The sequence below is a fragment of the Chiroxiphia lanceolata genome, chromosome 3, assembly GCF_009829145.1.
Source record: "Chiroxiphia lanceolata isolate bChiLan1 chromosome 3, bChiLan1.pri, whole genome shotgun sequence".
NCBI lineage: Eukaryota > Metazoa > Chordata > Aves > Passeriformes > Pipridae > Chiroxiphia > Chiroxiphia lanceolata.
The window spans coordinates 52343968-52360436 of NC_045639.1; the positions used below are offsets into that span (position 1 = coordinate 52343968).

The 16469-nt window shown below is 38.3% G+C and overlaps 1 protein-coding gene and 1 long non-coding RNA gene across 6 annotated transcripts in view; one reads left to right on the plus strand and one right to left on the minus strand.

Annotated features, from left to right (window-relative positions):
* RGS17 (regulator of G protein signaling 17) overlaps window positions 1-16469 on the minus strand; it is a 73851-nt gene that overhangs the window by 45768 nt on the left and 11614 nt on the right. The gene's annotated exons all lie outside the window — the stretch shown is intronic.
* On the plus strand, window positions 7033-8207 carry LOC116784546. The gene is made up of 2 exons (XR_004356122.1): window positions 7033-7150; window positions 8080-8207. It is a non-coding gene; the product is annotated as an uncharacterized LOC116784546 (long non-coding RNA).

The window sequence follows — 16469 nt, forward strand, 5'->3', positions numbered from 1 at the left end:
TGAATCAGTTGCTTTAAAATCTCTAACCTACCTATTTCTAGTATCTTTTCTTCCAAACCCCTTTACAATAAAAGAATAATGAAGCCTTTTTTTTTGAGTGCGTAAACTGGAAATTAGGGCACAATACTAATAGCAAACCGTGCTTTTTATGGACTAAGGTCTGTCTTTCCTCTTATGGAAAGTACATGTTCTGTATGATAGGACTTTCAAAAACATCCGGTCATTATAATATGCTTTGTTCACTGAACCAACTCTTAAAAGTTTCTCCAATTTGAAGCAAAGTGAAGATGAGGCTCTCATTCTGAAGAAGCTGAAAAACTCTGAACATACTCTTAAACCCCTTAGGTTTAAGAAATTTTGGAGACAGAATCTTTTAAAAAATGCATGTTACAGAAAACTGCATGGAAATATTTTTATTTACTGCAAAGTTATCTATGCTTTAAGCATTAGGCATAAGGTTGTTTCATACTGCTGGTTTCCAAGGTTTCACGATGTGGATCAGAGATTTCTCTGACATTCTAGCTCTTTCATGAAGCAAAACCCATTACATTTACCACAGTTAAATAAATCTTTATCCTTTGAGGAAAAAGATGAATATTTTAACACAACTGTGCGGAGTCAGAGACCTACTTTATGTCTTTCCTTGTTGATACCTGAGTGGTGTGCAACTAAAGGCAATGGTAAGTAGTAACAGAGGCTTTACAGAGGGACATTAAACACAATGTTTAATATTTCTCAATATTTCTCCATAAAGAGACCACTGTTTTGTTTCAAGAGCTCTCAAACTAAATGATGTTCTCATGTTATGTTTTATATTTGACATATGCATCTTGCAAAGTTTTGGTACATTCAGTGAACACACAACTGAAAAAAACCCTCAGCATTTCTTCCCAGCACACTCAATACGAGTCAGCACGCCTAATGTTAGTCTTACAGTCCTTGCTAGTTCTAATGCACATCTCTTGGAGTGGCTTCATTCCACATTTCAGACAAGGAGAACAAAAAAAATCCCAGTAGAGTTACTCAGTTATGCTTGGAGACAACTCATGAAGAATTGCCCTGTGCTGCACAGAGGAGCTCACGGATGTAGAACAAATGAGGCTGATACAGCAGGCACACGTGGCACTCACGGAGCATGTGGAGGCAGAGGTCTTCAGACTACCATTCCACTGGAGGCCACCTGAAGCCTCTTCTGAAAGGAAAACAGCTTATAGACAAAAAAGAAATATACAACAGATATTAGCCCTAATAGGAATACTTTCCCCAGCAGTACTGCAGGTTTGTTATTCATCTGTCCTCTTGTGGGGCAAAAGTCACCCAGAAACCTTTGTTTCTGTTATTTGTTAGTATCTGTAGCTGAGATACAGTCAGCACTTCCAGCACTGTACTAACTGTGCATTGGCATTCAACATTGGATAATTGAGCATTCCATATATTTGCAATTAATAATTCATTCCAGGGCTGTCTTGGACTGTATGGAAACATTCTTCTGTTCATTGAATTTCCCAAAATCTGCTAAGTCTTCCTAAGGGCAAATTCCAACACAATTCCTTTGTTTTTTCCACACTGGGCAGCCATGCTTATGTTGTTTGTAGGGTGCTGCTCATGGTGAACTTTGAGTTCTGAATGCCGTTCTACTTCACGTCTGTTTCTAAGTGTGTTTTACGTTTGTCTTCATTTCCCACACTATTGATAAGAGTTAATTATGGATCTTTCAGTAGGCCAAGGGCTTTGCCTCAAATTGCAGCCCTCGTGTGATTTTGTATCTAAATTCACCTTCCCAAAATTACCTTTGAAATGTAGACCAGTCATTAACTCCATTTTTATTTGCATGTAATATCTTGCTAGAAAACATGTTGTTTCTGGGGCTCATTTTTGTACATTGCTCCTAGTTCGAACATAGCATAGGTTGTTAAGCACCTCTTCTTGAATTATCAAAAATTCTTCAGTACCATCTACTTTCAGAAACATGAATGCTCCTGCCCACCTTCCTTTTCGAATAGCACTGACTACTGCCAAAATGAAAGAATGTCTGAAACTTCTCTATTAGCCTTTCCAATTTCCAGACTTCCAGCTCTTAGTGGAGGATGATCTGCTCTTTTCTTCCCCTAGAGCTGGGGTAACAGTTTCCATTACTACTTTTGTCATCTCTGGACTGGTGCCTGGTTGTGGTTGGTATCCCTTGCAAGGCCCTTGAATGTCCTCCCTCTTCCAAACCCAACATGTGGTTCTAGCCCTGGTTTCAGCCCACCTAAGGATGCTGTTCTGTAGAGGGAACTGCAGGAATAAGGTCCCCCAGTATGGGCTGAGACAACTCCATGAGCAATTCTTACTGAAGGAGGAAGGAACATGGCAACATGAGGGAGATTTTTTTTCCCCTATTTTTATGTAAATATATCTGTCACCCTTCACTCCCATTTCAAGGCAATGCTTTCAACCACAAGCAGGAAGTGGTTAAAGGCATGTTGCCAGGCAATTCTTTTCAAGTTAATTAATCATTACAGATAATTCGAATATAGTCAATGAAACTGATGAGAACCAAGAAGTTGTGTACTCCATGTGCTCTGACAGGAAATCTAATTCAGTTGAACCAAAAAATGGCTTATGAAAAATTATGCAGATGATATTGCTCAACACTCCTGCTCAGGTTCTTGTTAAGTCACCAGGTATCTTACCTTTGATTTATTTATCCATAAAAAAAAACTTCCAAATAACCTGTTCTATCCTGAAACACTTGTGAATTACTCAATAATATTCACAACTATGACTGCACCTTTTTTCCAGAAAAAGACTCAAATTATAAGCTGCTGCTCATACCAGGTATTAGACAAGCCTTTCTAGTGATATTTCAAAGTTAAAGAGTTTTAAAAAATACAAAATATTCTGCAAAATCCAACAATTGTGTCTTGCTATAAATTACTGAACAACATTTAATGTGGTTCTGCCAAGGACTAATCAAAGTTTCCCTGTGACTGCTGGAAAACAGCATTTTTGCAACATTACAGGTTTCCAGGGGTGTGGTAGTGGTGGAAAGATTTTGTTGGTTATGTTCTAAGTTTCTGGTTGGGGGAAATCTCCCCTCTCCCTGCCTCCTTTCAAATTTGTTCAGTTCAACATTAGACTGTTTCTGCCACTGATGCCATGATTCATCAATTTCCCTAATGCTGGGAGCACTCACTAGATTTATCTCCTCTGATGCACTGTTTTGCCTCATTGCCTAAAGCCCACCATGTATCACTGAAGTTGTATTACTGGAAGTGCAGCACAGGAAACAGTGGGGAGAGAACATCTTGATTCAATGGAAAGGTGCTATTCTGCATGTAATGCCTACAATGCTTAGATGGAGTTGTTTTAATGATGCTTTGGTATTTCTAAATCAAAGTTCAGAAGCTTTGCAGAGTTATTTCAATCATTCGAAATGAACACAAATATTTAAGTAAGGCAGATTTCCATTGGATTGATAGTCTCATTTTTGCCCAAGTTAATTGGCACTTCTATCAGCTCTGTGATCTTTTCAAATTCAAATTAATTCAGAAGAACAGTTTTACTGGAGTGGGTCCTTTCCTATTCACATCACTCATCATTTAATTGCCTGTATTGAAACTATCATTTGTATTAATGAATTGACACTTTAGTGACAAAAGGCCAAGTTCTGATCTTCCTGTTTAGCGGTAAATGAGGCTACTCTGTTGACTCTATTGTAGGTGTTTCTTCCTTTGCAGAGGTGTGGTGAGCCTGAGTCTTCTTGTAGTAATCAGGAATGCCAGCCACTTCAGCATTTCTAATGACTCTTTCTCTGTCCCTGCCTATTTCTCAGTCAGCAGTTCAAGACTGTAGACTTCATTTCAGTTAGCCTTTTGGTAGGCTGAATTAAATCAAACTGGAGCTGACTGAAGTAATTTAGTGTCACTACAACCCCTTTATTCTTCCTTTGCTTTCCCATTCCTACCGGCACATACACACACAGTCACAGAATCACCGAATGGTTGGGGTTGGAAGGGACTTCTGCAGTTCATCTAGTCCAACACCCTTGCTCAAGCAGGTTCACCTACAGCAGGCTGCAACAAGTATTTCCAGAGGAGACTCCACAACCTCTCTGGGCGGTCTGTTTCTGTGCTTGGTCACTCTCACAATAAAGTTCTTCCTCATGTTCAGGTCACAGGAACTTCCTGTGTTTCAGCTTGTGTCTGTTGCCCCTTGTCCTGTCACTGGGCACCAATGAAAAGACCCTGGACCCATCCTCTGGACACCTTCCCTTAAGATATTTGTTTACATAAGATGAGGTACATTAAAAATTTAATCAATTTATGGGTGTTACAAGGGACTCCTGACATTCATGTCCTCTTTCACTCCTCAAGCCCTCAGAAAAGGAGAGTCATAAAACCCAGTATTCTCATTTACCTACTGAGGTTGAGAAAGTGATCTATTATCCTCTTGGTACATCCAAGGCTTTAATGTCAGCAAGGCCTATGGAAACAAGATTTGTTTTGGTTTTATGGTTGAAAGAACAACCTCTGCCATTACACTAAAAACCTGAGTATCTTCTATGTTTTTGTTTTATTGTTCCCTAAAATTCACACTGAAGAGTAGCTGCTACAGTGAACTAGTTATCTAGGTATCTCTGTCCATTTTGTCAGTTCTGTTCCAGAATTATACATAATGCATACCCTCTCAAGGAGAGTTTGTTTTTTTCTGAATGGAGAATTATTCACCACAGCTTCCAAGCATAATTTATTCAAACTCTCTTGAAATGTATCGATTAGGATGTTCAAAGTAAGTGATCTGTGGCAGTGAATAAATTCCCCCCAGGGAACAAAGGTGTCTGCTGAAGATGAGACCTGGAGAGTATCCCAAGGCATTCTCAAGTGCACAAGAAAAAGATTAATTATATCTGCCCCTAAAATGGCTGTGGCTAGAAAGACGGAATTGCACAAGGAGAGTGTAATCACTATTCTCCTGCTGTGCTTTAGCAGGGGAAAAAAAACTAAAAAGGAGGATTTGATCTGGAGGAATAAAAAGGTTTTGAAATCTATCCGGTATCTCATTTCCTCTCCCTAGGAGTGCAGAAATTCCAACTCATCCTACATGTATGCAACTCTTTTGATACTGCTCTTATCATTGCACTTTTTCCACCTCCACAGGTATAGCTCCCGATGCAAGTACCACTGCTGTCTCTCTCAGTGCACCTTACCACTGCCTGTGCTACAGAGGCAGCTGTGGTAGTAGCAGCAGCAATAAACATGGTGGGTGGTGCAACAGCAGCAAGGAATAACCACTTTTTTTTCTTTAAAATTCAGTCTAAAAATGGGGAGATGCTTTATAAGCAGGTTTAATTTGTAATTGGCAAGGTAATTATTCTGTTAAGGTATTTCAAGAGGAACATGAAGCTCTGCAACTGCGTGCATGTATATAGTTTGCTGTGGCCCTGCAATTAGCAGAACATAAGCTTTCCATTGGGCATCAGTGGCAAAAAGGCTATACCATGGAGTAAAGGGAAATCTAGATTTTAATCTTTTTTTCACCAAAATATGATATTGATGACACCCATTTCCTGTGAAATTTAATTTTTTAACCAGCACTGTGAATGTTGATATAATACTGCCATGTCCTGCAGAGAACATATTGATAATATACGGATGCTTTCCAGGGCAGGGAAACAGTCAGGGCATTAAACAATCCCAGTTTGACCATGCTAGTTCCCCTTGCCATCACAGCAAACAAAATCAGTAATCCTTTCTGCTCACTATGAGATTTTTCTGGGAAAGAAGTTACCTTATATAACATCACCTTAACTTTTATGCCCTCACTCCCCAGCTTGCTTTTCTTCTTTTGGCTACACAAATATATTTCTTTTCAACAGTGTCCAGCTACTAGCCAACTCCCATGTCAATCTAGAATAGGCATGGTAAGGAATTTCTCAATTAAGCATTCTTTAGAAAAGTCTGTCTGTCAAAACTGAGTGCTGAAATAATTGGTTTTGACAGATGTTCTCTTAAAAAAAATCTTTTATATCAAGTCTGGAAGTTGCCAAAGTATCTCGCTGAAGTGGTTTAGTTTTGCTTTTTTCTGTTTTGGTTTCATTTGGATCAATGGAGCCAGCTTTTCATTTAAAGAAGTCTTTGGGTTGAAATTAATCAATTTATATTGGGAATTGAAATAAAGGAATACCCAAACCCTTCTGTTTTAATTAATTCATCCTAATTTTCACATTTTCCTATGAATGAAGGATGGTTATGCTTAAAAGACTTTTTTCCCTATTCAGGGGAGGAACAGTTTTGAAAATGCTAAAGATCCTCCTGGGATAGGCCAAATCTTTCTGGCTCTAGAATTGTTCAGGATCCTGTGTCAACTCATTCCTAGAGATGCCAGCAAGTTAAAAGTAGAATACAATACTTCTATGATAATATCAATTTTCTACTTGCTTATAAACCACTAATTTTCTAGATTTAAAAGTTGCATTCTCCTCTGGAATCCAGTTTATCTTGTTTTCAAGCAGTTGTGCTGAAAAAACCCTGAGTGCTTCCTCATGAATAGTGAAAACTGCTGTGATCTGACTAAAAATAGAGAAACAATTCAGAGGAGAAATCAGACCTCAAGTTATAGAATTAATAAATAGTTGGTTAGGAAAAAAACCCCAAACCAATACTTAGCAAACACATTGAGAATTCTTCTTGTACCCAAATCATGTTTGCTTGTTTCTTAGGATGTGAACAAACACCTTAAATTTGGCTCTCATTAACTGATTGCTACCGATTCAGCTAAGGTTATTTTACAGCAGAAAACAGCATTCCCTCATAGCAGGTTATGTATTTAACAAAGAGTAAATACTAACAAAAGCTTTTTAGGTTAACAAAGCTTTTCTACTTAATAAAACAATTATACTTGAATACAAATCCTGGGTACAAAGCCAAATACATTGGCGGCTAGAAGTAAGTTGGTTATTCTAAGTGTCTCATAATAAGAAAAAAACCAGAATATTTAGATTTTTTTGACAATTTAATCTCTTCCGTTACAGACATCTAGGCTACCTCTGCTAATTAGCTCAATCCCTTTTGAGTACACCAGTAGACAAGTAACGATTGAACTGAAGGAATGGGACTCTTTGGGAATAATGGAGAAGAAAAGCTAGAACTTCACTCAGTCAAGTAGTGTCAATATTATAATAATATCTAATATCTTATAATAATTATCTGATGTTTACGGTAAACTTGTGCAAAAAGAAATCTTATATGTGAGAACAATAATTACTCCTGTCCATGTATAAAGCGATCGAGTGATCAGAATCAACATACTGTATATTATGACAAGGTCTTTAGTCCTGATTGCACCCCAGCACATGAACTGTGTGGAAGGTATCCTGTCAGGACAACTGAACGGATCAGGGATGCAAAACTGAGTGATACGCAGCAACTGCTGCCTGAAAAGTTCTGCTTCAAAGATTAAGAAATTACCCTGGTACTTCTTTCACAAGATGAGTGTCTATTATTTGCATAGCTGCTTTCTAGAGTTGCTGAATCATAAATACATCTAGGAATTATTACTCACCATTTACTATCTCTTTACTCTTAAACTGGAAAAGCTATATAAACTGATATTTTAAAATGAGAAAGTGAACAGTGAACAAAAGCTTTACATGAGCTGTTGGAGAAGAGACATAATTTAAAGCGCAGCTGTAGTGTACATCAAGGAATAACCATTTTATCCAGTGACCCAGTAAATCTGCCTGGATATATTTCTGGTTTAACTCCATCTTAGCTATTGCAAAGACACAGTTTGGTAAGAAAGCAGCTTTATGCACTAGCATAGAATTTTCATCAGATTCCAAACACCTGAGATATGCATCAGTTTCCCAAATAACTCTAGAAGGAAGAGGAGTTTTGGTTTTCTATAACAAACCATATGAACATAAAAGCAAGTGCATAAGGGATATTTTGCAGAGTTACACAAGAAATCATCAAGTAAGGATTTAGAACACAATGTTTTCTTGAATGCCCCAAATGTCGCCAGATAGAACTGAACATATTTCATTTTGAATACAGTTAAAGTTTTGGGGTTTTTTTTTTCTTCTTTTCTTTTTAGGACCAGAGCAATGAGAGACAAAGTTCTTAACACAGAATGGATAGCCCTTGCACTTTTTACTATGAAGAAAGAGGGAGATAGGACGGAGATTTTTGATTTATTTGCTTGACAGTGAAGAAGCTTGACACTGAGAACTGAAGATGTTAAATTGCTATAGAACAAGCAGAAGCAAAATTACTATTTCTATCAAAACCCAAGTAATAGCTTGGATACACTGTGTCTCCTAAATGAGTCCTGGGCAAACGCAGAGGACAGTTTCCACTCCTTGCTCAAGAGGATGACATATGCCATGATGCAGGAGTTTGCAGATGTTCACCTTGTTCTCCTTTACTAAAGCAGTTCTGCCAGCTGTCTCAGCTTTTTCAGGTCCCTTTCTCTGTTCTTTGTCCTCCTTTGTTATCAGGGAGTGCTTATGCTTCAGCTGCAGAAATATCTACTGTAAAGCTCCTGTGACAGTTTATAGCCATTTGGCAAAAAACAAGATGGTTTATGGTTTACACTTTATCTTGTCAGGAAACTGTGATTTGAGTCAGTGAGGTTCAGCAGCCATGTAGTTGTAACAGACTGACCTCAGATTTCAGGAATAATCTCAATCTGGTTGCCTGCTGTAGTATGTCTTTCTGGTAGCTTAGCTCTCAAAGTCCATTAGTTCAAGTGAGTTTATGGAGGATAAGCTGCAGTCAAGACAATACTACTTTGGTCTTTAGCATCATGTCATATTCAGTCACCAGAATGATATGAAAGAGATTCAGAGTTTTCCAATCCATGCTAAATGGTATGCAGTGTTCCTCACTCAAACTTTTCTTCAGTGAAAATTGCAATTTAATTGCCCACTTGCAGTTTACATGGGTTACTTCAGTATGCTTCCTTTGGAAAAGGTAGGAAAACAACCCCAAGCCCCAATCCAGCAACATACCTCATATAGCATAGTTTCTTGAAAAGATGAATTTCTTTAAATTTCGAGTCACTAATCCATAACCTCCTAACTACCATTATATTAACCCAGATGCAACCTAAACACTAGCCTCCTTCAGATACAGAGGGTATTTTTTATCAAATGGGGGCAATGAATTACTTTTTTGATGTGATGCTGAAGACAAATGAAAGGAAATCAGAAACTGCAATGGAGAAATTAAAGTAATATATAAACAATTACTCATTCTTTAGACATGCTTGGCAAATTTTCCTGGTAAGAATCACTTTGGAAGATAATTTAATAGACAGAGAGTACAGGAAAACCAGTTTACTTCTAATGGCATTGCTATGGTGTAATGGGGCTGAGATGGCTATATTCAAGACAGATCCATTATTTGTTCTAGTTTTACCATAAGTGACACTATGATATTTCCAAAATCAAGCCTGAAAGCCTATTAAAAACATTTTGTTGGCTTGACTCATAACAAAATGTAAGAATTGCTTTTTTGAGTCCTGCTGAATGGAGAAGCTTTCAGAACACTCAGACCAATGACCCCTAGCTTTTACGGCAAAGTACAAGGCAAACTTAGTGGTCTAGTGATATGCTTTTATCGCCCTTTCTCTTTTAATGACGTGTCCTTTTCCATCTGAGTTATTGCAACAATGGATAGAAATGTTGCTTCCCTATTTACTCATTTATTCCCATTTCTGTGCATTTGTGTCACTTCCATGAAAGGCTTTAAAATTTGGTCAGTCTGTTAGTCTCACACAAAGATACCTGCATGCTTTTTAACTGATGAAATAAGTTCTGAGGTCCAGGTGAAATCCTGATAATTAAAGTTTAATTTAGCATAAAACCCCCTCTCTCTTACTGCACTTTGGTTGTAACAGTGTTCCCTGCTGTTGTATTCCCCTAACAGACCACATATACTTTTTATTTGATTTGTCTTTCCATATTCATTTTCACTCATATCCTAAAATTTGACAATATATAAGCAAGACATTCCTTTCAAGAAAAAATACAAAACCAAACAACAGTACATGTAAACATTAACTCATTAGAAAATCTAGACACTTTCTCAGTGTGTCCAACTTTACATAGAAGGCAGCAGAAAAATCTGCTATGATTCACATCTGGCACTGTCTCTACGACAGTTCACCACAACTGTAATAAACAGCTAACAAAGGAATTCCACTTGTGCCCAAGTCAGGCACCATATCAAACTGATCAGAGACAGTCAACAAACTGGAAAGATGATCCAGTAGCTGAGGACTATCCTGAAAGTCTTTTACCTTTCAGTAGGAGTTGAAGACTAGAGGTTGTGAAATTATGTATTTCAGGTATTCATGTAAAACATAATTTTTCCATTTCATGAAACATTTATATGACTTTAAAATCTTTCCACGTTTGATCTGAGTGACTCCAGACTTCTCACTTGTGCACAGGTACACAGGTTGCATCAAGAGGAATGTAACTGTTAGCAGATACAAAGCTAACAGGTGATGCATGACATGTAAGTACCTTTTCTGCTCATCATGAACTTAAACTTTGCTTTCTAAATCCAGATGGAAGAATGAGTGAATGACTGCTGGATGAGGAGAAAGGAATCTTTTCCTTTTGACTAGACAGTCAAAAAGGCAAAGTCAGACTTGAGAAGAAGGTTTTTAAGCCTTAAGAGAGTCTTGTCTGTAATTACCAAAACTGCTTTACATTATTTGCTTCAGTCCTACAATCACTTTTAAAAAAGAGCTTCTATCATATATGACTCCTGTCATACTAATAGTTTCATGGACTAGGGGAACAGTCTCTTAACTCTTCCATGGGTCTCTGGAACAGGGACTAACAGATAATTCAGAAATGTTAAGTGGAGTTTCCTAAATCCATCCACATTCTGCTTGCATCAGCATAGGTCCTGACCCCAGGAAGCTATTTCCTTAGTCTTGTTTGATGTTGCTGCAGCATTTGAAAGATTAAAAACAAATGGTCTCTTTACAGAAGGCAACAATTTCAAAATTGTCTGACACAACTCTCAGAAGAGCTCATTTGTGCCCTGACCAAAAGCCATGTCAGATAAAATGGTTAGAAAAGGTCTGCCTTCAGTGGGTCCTGAATCCAGGTTTGGTATCTTCACCCAGGTGAAGTTAAAGGAGACTTGATTATAGTATAATTTCTTAGAAAACATAAAAGAGAAAGAAGTTATGGGATAATGGTTTAGGATAAACACAGAGCTACAGAACTTCTATGTAAGGATAAATACCTTTTAGGATGTTCGGTTCTTTGAAGGGAACTTGGCAGGTGTTTGTTCTATGTAAGTTTGTTTACTGTAGGTTTAGTCTTTGCCTCAGGTAGGCATCTAGACTGTGTTGGTTTTAATGTGCTTCTAATGACATTTTTCTATTTGTTTGAACAACAGCTGGTAAGTTGAACCACCTTTTTTAGCTTTTCATTCAGTTATTTGTTAAATGTTAGTCCTATTGCATATGATCATATGTTTTGTAAGATAACAAAAAATATTAAACAAAAACATTACTACAAGTTAAAAGTGGAGCCCAATAAAAACAGAACACCAGAAGAAAAAAAATCCCAGTTCACATGGGCAGTATTACCAAAATGAGGAAATGAGAAAGCCGGCCTGATGCTCCTTCTGCTTCTACTGTGCACTGTAGAGACCACTGGGTTTCTCAAAGCTGTGCCTGCTCAGACCAGACACCTCTGGGTGCAGAGGCTATGAACCATTTGTTTTTAGTGTTTTTTGTGGGGTTTGGGGGCGGGTGGGTGGGTGTATTTTTGTAGGGGTTTTGTTGGGTTTGTTTTTATTTTCCTTCTTCCAGGAAGAGAACAGCCTTGCATGAAGGACCTGGGCATCTGCAATACCTTGACAACATGAGACATCTCAGAATGAATTCCCAAAAGTAGTATCCCAAGTATTAGGCTCCTTGGCAACTTTAGTCAGATTCAGTTCAAGGCATCAGTTCTTTGACTCCTGCTTCCTGGTTGCTGTGTTTCTACCGTACGGTAACAAAAATCAAGTATGTTTTGTAGCAGAACACTAACTCCATAGAAACAAATGATTAGCTGTCAGGTGGATTAACTCTCTGAACTGATTCACTGTGGTCACTTAGGCAGGGAGAGAAGGGCAGGCAGTTAGACTGGCATAAGATGCTGCACAAGTAGGAGAGAAGGATTGGTAAGCAAGAGGGTGCTTTGCCCTGACCCTTTCTGGGATTAAGAAATCTAGTCTGAACTGCAGAATGACTGAGATTTGCAGCCATGGCCCTCTCCTAGATTTAGGACCTTGAGTCATCCCTTCAAAAAACACACATTAAGGACTAGAATATGCTTGAAAAATGAGACAGTGGATGTGCTTTCTTGCTTTTATTCAATTTTGCAAAGATTAAATAATGTGGCTCCCATAGTCTTTAGTGCTTATAACAGGGCAGAAATCAAGGTGTTCCTACTCCAAGGTGAACATTGTAATGGTGCGTACTTTGCTCTCACTCTGGCTAATTGCTCTTTAATTGTTTGATGGGACTTTGGGTAGGTTCTTTTGCAAAGCAGCAGTGAATGGGAATAGTGGAGACTGCTTCTCCCCTTGAATATCTTCAGGACACAAAACTGGTGATTTGGGAAGACTTTTTGTGATGGGGAGGAGAAGGTCTTAATTCCCTTATCTTCACATGGGATGAATCCAGGTGTATCACATCTTGGCTGAAGCTGTCCCTCCTGTTTTATTTTATGAAAGAAAAATTAAGAAAATGGTAACAGTTTTGGTGAGGGCAGGAGGGATGAAGAAACCACAAAGCTTACTTCTGACCAGCCTCCTTCTCTGTCTGTGTTCTGGAATGACAGTTCATTTGTGTCTGGTGTTTTGTGATGAGCTCAGCTTCTTTAGAAAATGAGAAGCGCACGCTCAGCGTGTCTTCTGGATCGAGCTCCTCTGGGATTTCTGGCAGACAACATGTCCTGTTGAGAGCTGGTTGTGACCTACTTAGCTGGAAGCAGTTCCAAGCATGAGTAATAGGCACTCAATGCACTTGACTGGGAAAATTTGGGTACCTAAAGGTGTGAGGGGAATGGGATATTGTGTATTCTTAGCTACTCTTAGAGCACTGAAAGGCAGTTAAGTCCTGGGTCAAGGTACATACAGCAACTACTGTCATACTAGCTTGAGTAAAGAAGATAAAATCCTCCTTGCCTATCTCTATGCTAAGCCAGTTCTACCCATGCACAAATACCTAATCCTGGAAGGTTGCAGATAGGAAATGCATAAATTAAGTGAAATATTTTAACCACATTTTCTGTTTCTCTTCTAAAAACTATGTTTTCCTCAAGATGACAATTAGCCATCCCCCAAATTACAGAGTTCTTAGATTTGATCCCTGAATGTATATTCAGTCATTACTGAAATGGCCATTTTCTCTTTACCAGAGGGTTGAAACTCAGGACACCACTGGTGCCAATAAATATGCTACTCTAATATTTATGAATCTTCCATAAACAGAATTGATGAAATAATATTAGGGAATAATATTAGGGAAATCTTGGATAGAGGAAAATAAAAAAACCCAAAACAATGAAACTAAATTATTTTTTTAAATGCTAAGGGTACTGATCAGGATACAATGAATTTTCAAATTATCTCTAACAGCAATAAAATCTTTGGGAGACTTGCAGTTCACTCAACAGCACCTACCTCGTTAGGACCTCGGTCTTGTAACAGAAAGTGTGCTGTGGATAAGAAAGGCTTCCAGTAGATTTGCCTCATAAAGTAAATAGCATGAACTTTCATTGCTATCAGAAGTTGTCTGTCTTCTTTCTCTTCATGTGCAGATCTCCACACACAATGAAAGCACAGCTTTGGGAAAGCTGATTTTCTTTCTTTCCAAGATTGTTTGCTCTTCCTTTGCCAGAGGTGTTTTGCTTGTTTTGACCATGGTGTAGGATCAGAAAGGAATAGCAGGAACAGAAGTATTATCTAATTTTTAGTTCTTATCTCCGTTACCTCCAGATCATGGAAATTTTGTTGCATGGCACAAAGTTTTGAGTGTTTCAGGAGGAAATTCTAGTTGCAGATATGAAAAGAAAACAACCTTGGTTTAGTGTGGTTTTGTTCTTGTTGTTCTGGTGTTGCCCATGTACCATTATTTATTGCACATAGAAGAATTATTTTATTTCTTAACACTTTTTTTTTTAAAGCAGGACTTGTGTAATATCTTTCTCAATAATCAAGCTGAACAAACTTGTCCTTGTAAGACTGAATTCCTCAAGTGCTACAAATATCTTTTAATAATCAAAGGTTATTAGAAATCAGCTTTTATTTTAAAAAGCAACTATAATACATTTCTTCTGTTCTCCTCAGTCCCTCCTATAAAGTTCTTCAGCATCTCCTGCTCTGTTTTCTAGCTCTTTAATGGTGGATTCCTTTTTCCCATAACACATTCCCCTACTGCTTAACTCTACACTGGCACTCATGTCATCATTACTGTCGCTGGAATCTTCCTCTTTCCAGCCTCTCACTCATCAGTGAATGGCTTTCTTCTCCTTGATGATGCACTGAAAATTTATATTCATTGGATAGAGAAAAAACATCTTTATCTCCTTTCCAAATTTTCCTCTCTGTTCTGTACCATAATGTTTAAAAATAGGTGCCAAGCTGTTAAACTCAACATTTACCATCAACTCCCCTCTTCTTCATTTATCATCTCAACTCTTATGAAATACTGTTAATTTTTCTAAAATCCCTCTTTTCTCTCCATTTTATTAGCAAAAAGCCTCTCTCTGCCTCTGACCTTTACTTTTTCAGTGTCCTGCTCTCCTATTCCATACTTCCAAGACTTTATCACTGCAGTCATTTAATCCACCTGTTCTTTACTAATTTCCTTTTTTCTTCACCAACTAGCATCCAGACTCATCACTCAGTACTCTTCATTGCTATCTATCATTACAATCTCACTGTCTATTATGCCTGTTTCTTGCCCTTTCACACTTTAAAGGTCCCCTTTAACATCTCTGTGTTCTCTCAGTCTGTGCTGGTTATTACTTCTGCTCTTGAGATTTGTTCCTTTACCTGGAAGATCTGGATAACCAATTCTGCAGTGTACACACTCTCTAAAACTGTCTGTTAGACCACCCCTGTCAATAATTTAGTCTTCTTGCTCCTCAAGTTCAGCAGTTCTTGCCTCAGGATGTAAGCAAGGAAACAGCTGGTGAGCCAGGGGCAAAAAGCCCACAATGAAAAAAAATGTGGCATAAAAAGTTCTTTATATCTTATAGAAAGGATGTATGGAAGGCAATGAAACAACACTTAGCATCTCAATAGAAGATTCATGCCACTTTGTGAATAGCATAAACTTCTGTTCTCTGTGGAGCTGACTCAAGCACTTCTTCCTTCAGGATTTTTTTTTTTAGTTTTGTGGAAAGAACTAGTGAGAATTAAATTGAACCACCTGCATATCTGGTCACAAAGTAAGATTTTGCACATTTTTCGGCTAGGGTGAATGCCTGTGTTCATGTTTATCATTTCACTGTGGGGAAATGTAGGAAGGAGTTCTGCCTTGCAATTACTGATTTGGACTAACATGTTTCCTCACTGGGGTAGACCTGTAGGCAAGTATTATAATACTTTCATGTAGAATATTTTTTATTACATCTTTTAGGATGAAGTAGCACCAAACAGTCTAAGAAAGTGTATGTCTGCTCTTACTGACAGAAACCATCCCTAGCCACAGACTCTCTATACCATTGTGGATCTATTTCTAACCTTCCCATTCTCATTAATATTCTGGAAAAAGTTACACACGCTTCTCAAAGACAATCTGATCATCTCAAAACTTCTGGAATTTTCTTATTGTGGCTTCACTTTAACTTACAGCTTTATTGCTATAATTCTGTCATGACCCATGACTTCTGGAGAAAGACTGATAAAGGTTAGAAATTCTTGCTAACAGTATTTCATCTAAATCCACATCTGAAATTTTCATTTTGGGGAGTTGCAGGTTAGAGTCCTAGCAAGAATAAGCATATGCTGTAGAAACCTTCTGTCTATCTTTGAGAAGCTTTGCTTGCAAGTGGAAAAAACCCAGAAGACCCTGCCAGCTGTAAGCATGGCAAGTTCCCATGGCCAGTTCCCATCACTCTCCTGTGAACAAGATGACAAGATTTCTTGTGCCTGTGTGGTGTAACAACAGCAGCAGAGCCAGGGAGACTCAGGCACTCATATCTGGGTGGGATGTGCAGTGCCTGATGGAGGACCATCCACCGGACACTCAAAAGATAAGTGCTTATCACTTGGGCAGCCAGGACAACTCAGTGTTGTCCCCTCATTTGTTGGGGGTGTCTGAGCTCCAGACTGGCCTTTAACAAATGGTATGTGCATACCTTCCACCTTGGGGTAGTGGCTGCTTCTGATCAGGGGACAGTGGTTTGGGCACAGCCAAATTTTGTTTCCTAGTGAAGTCCCTGTCCTGAGATAGTG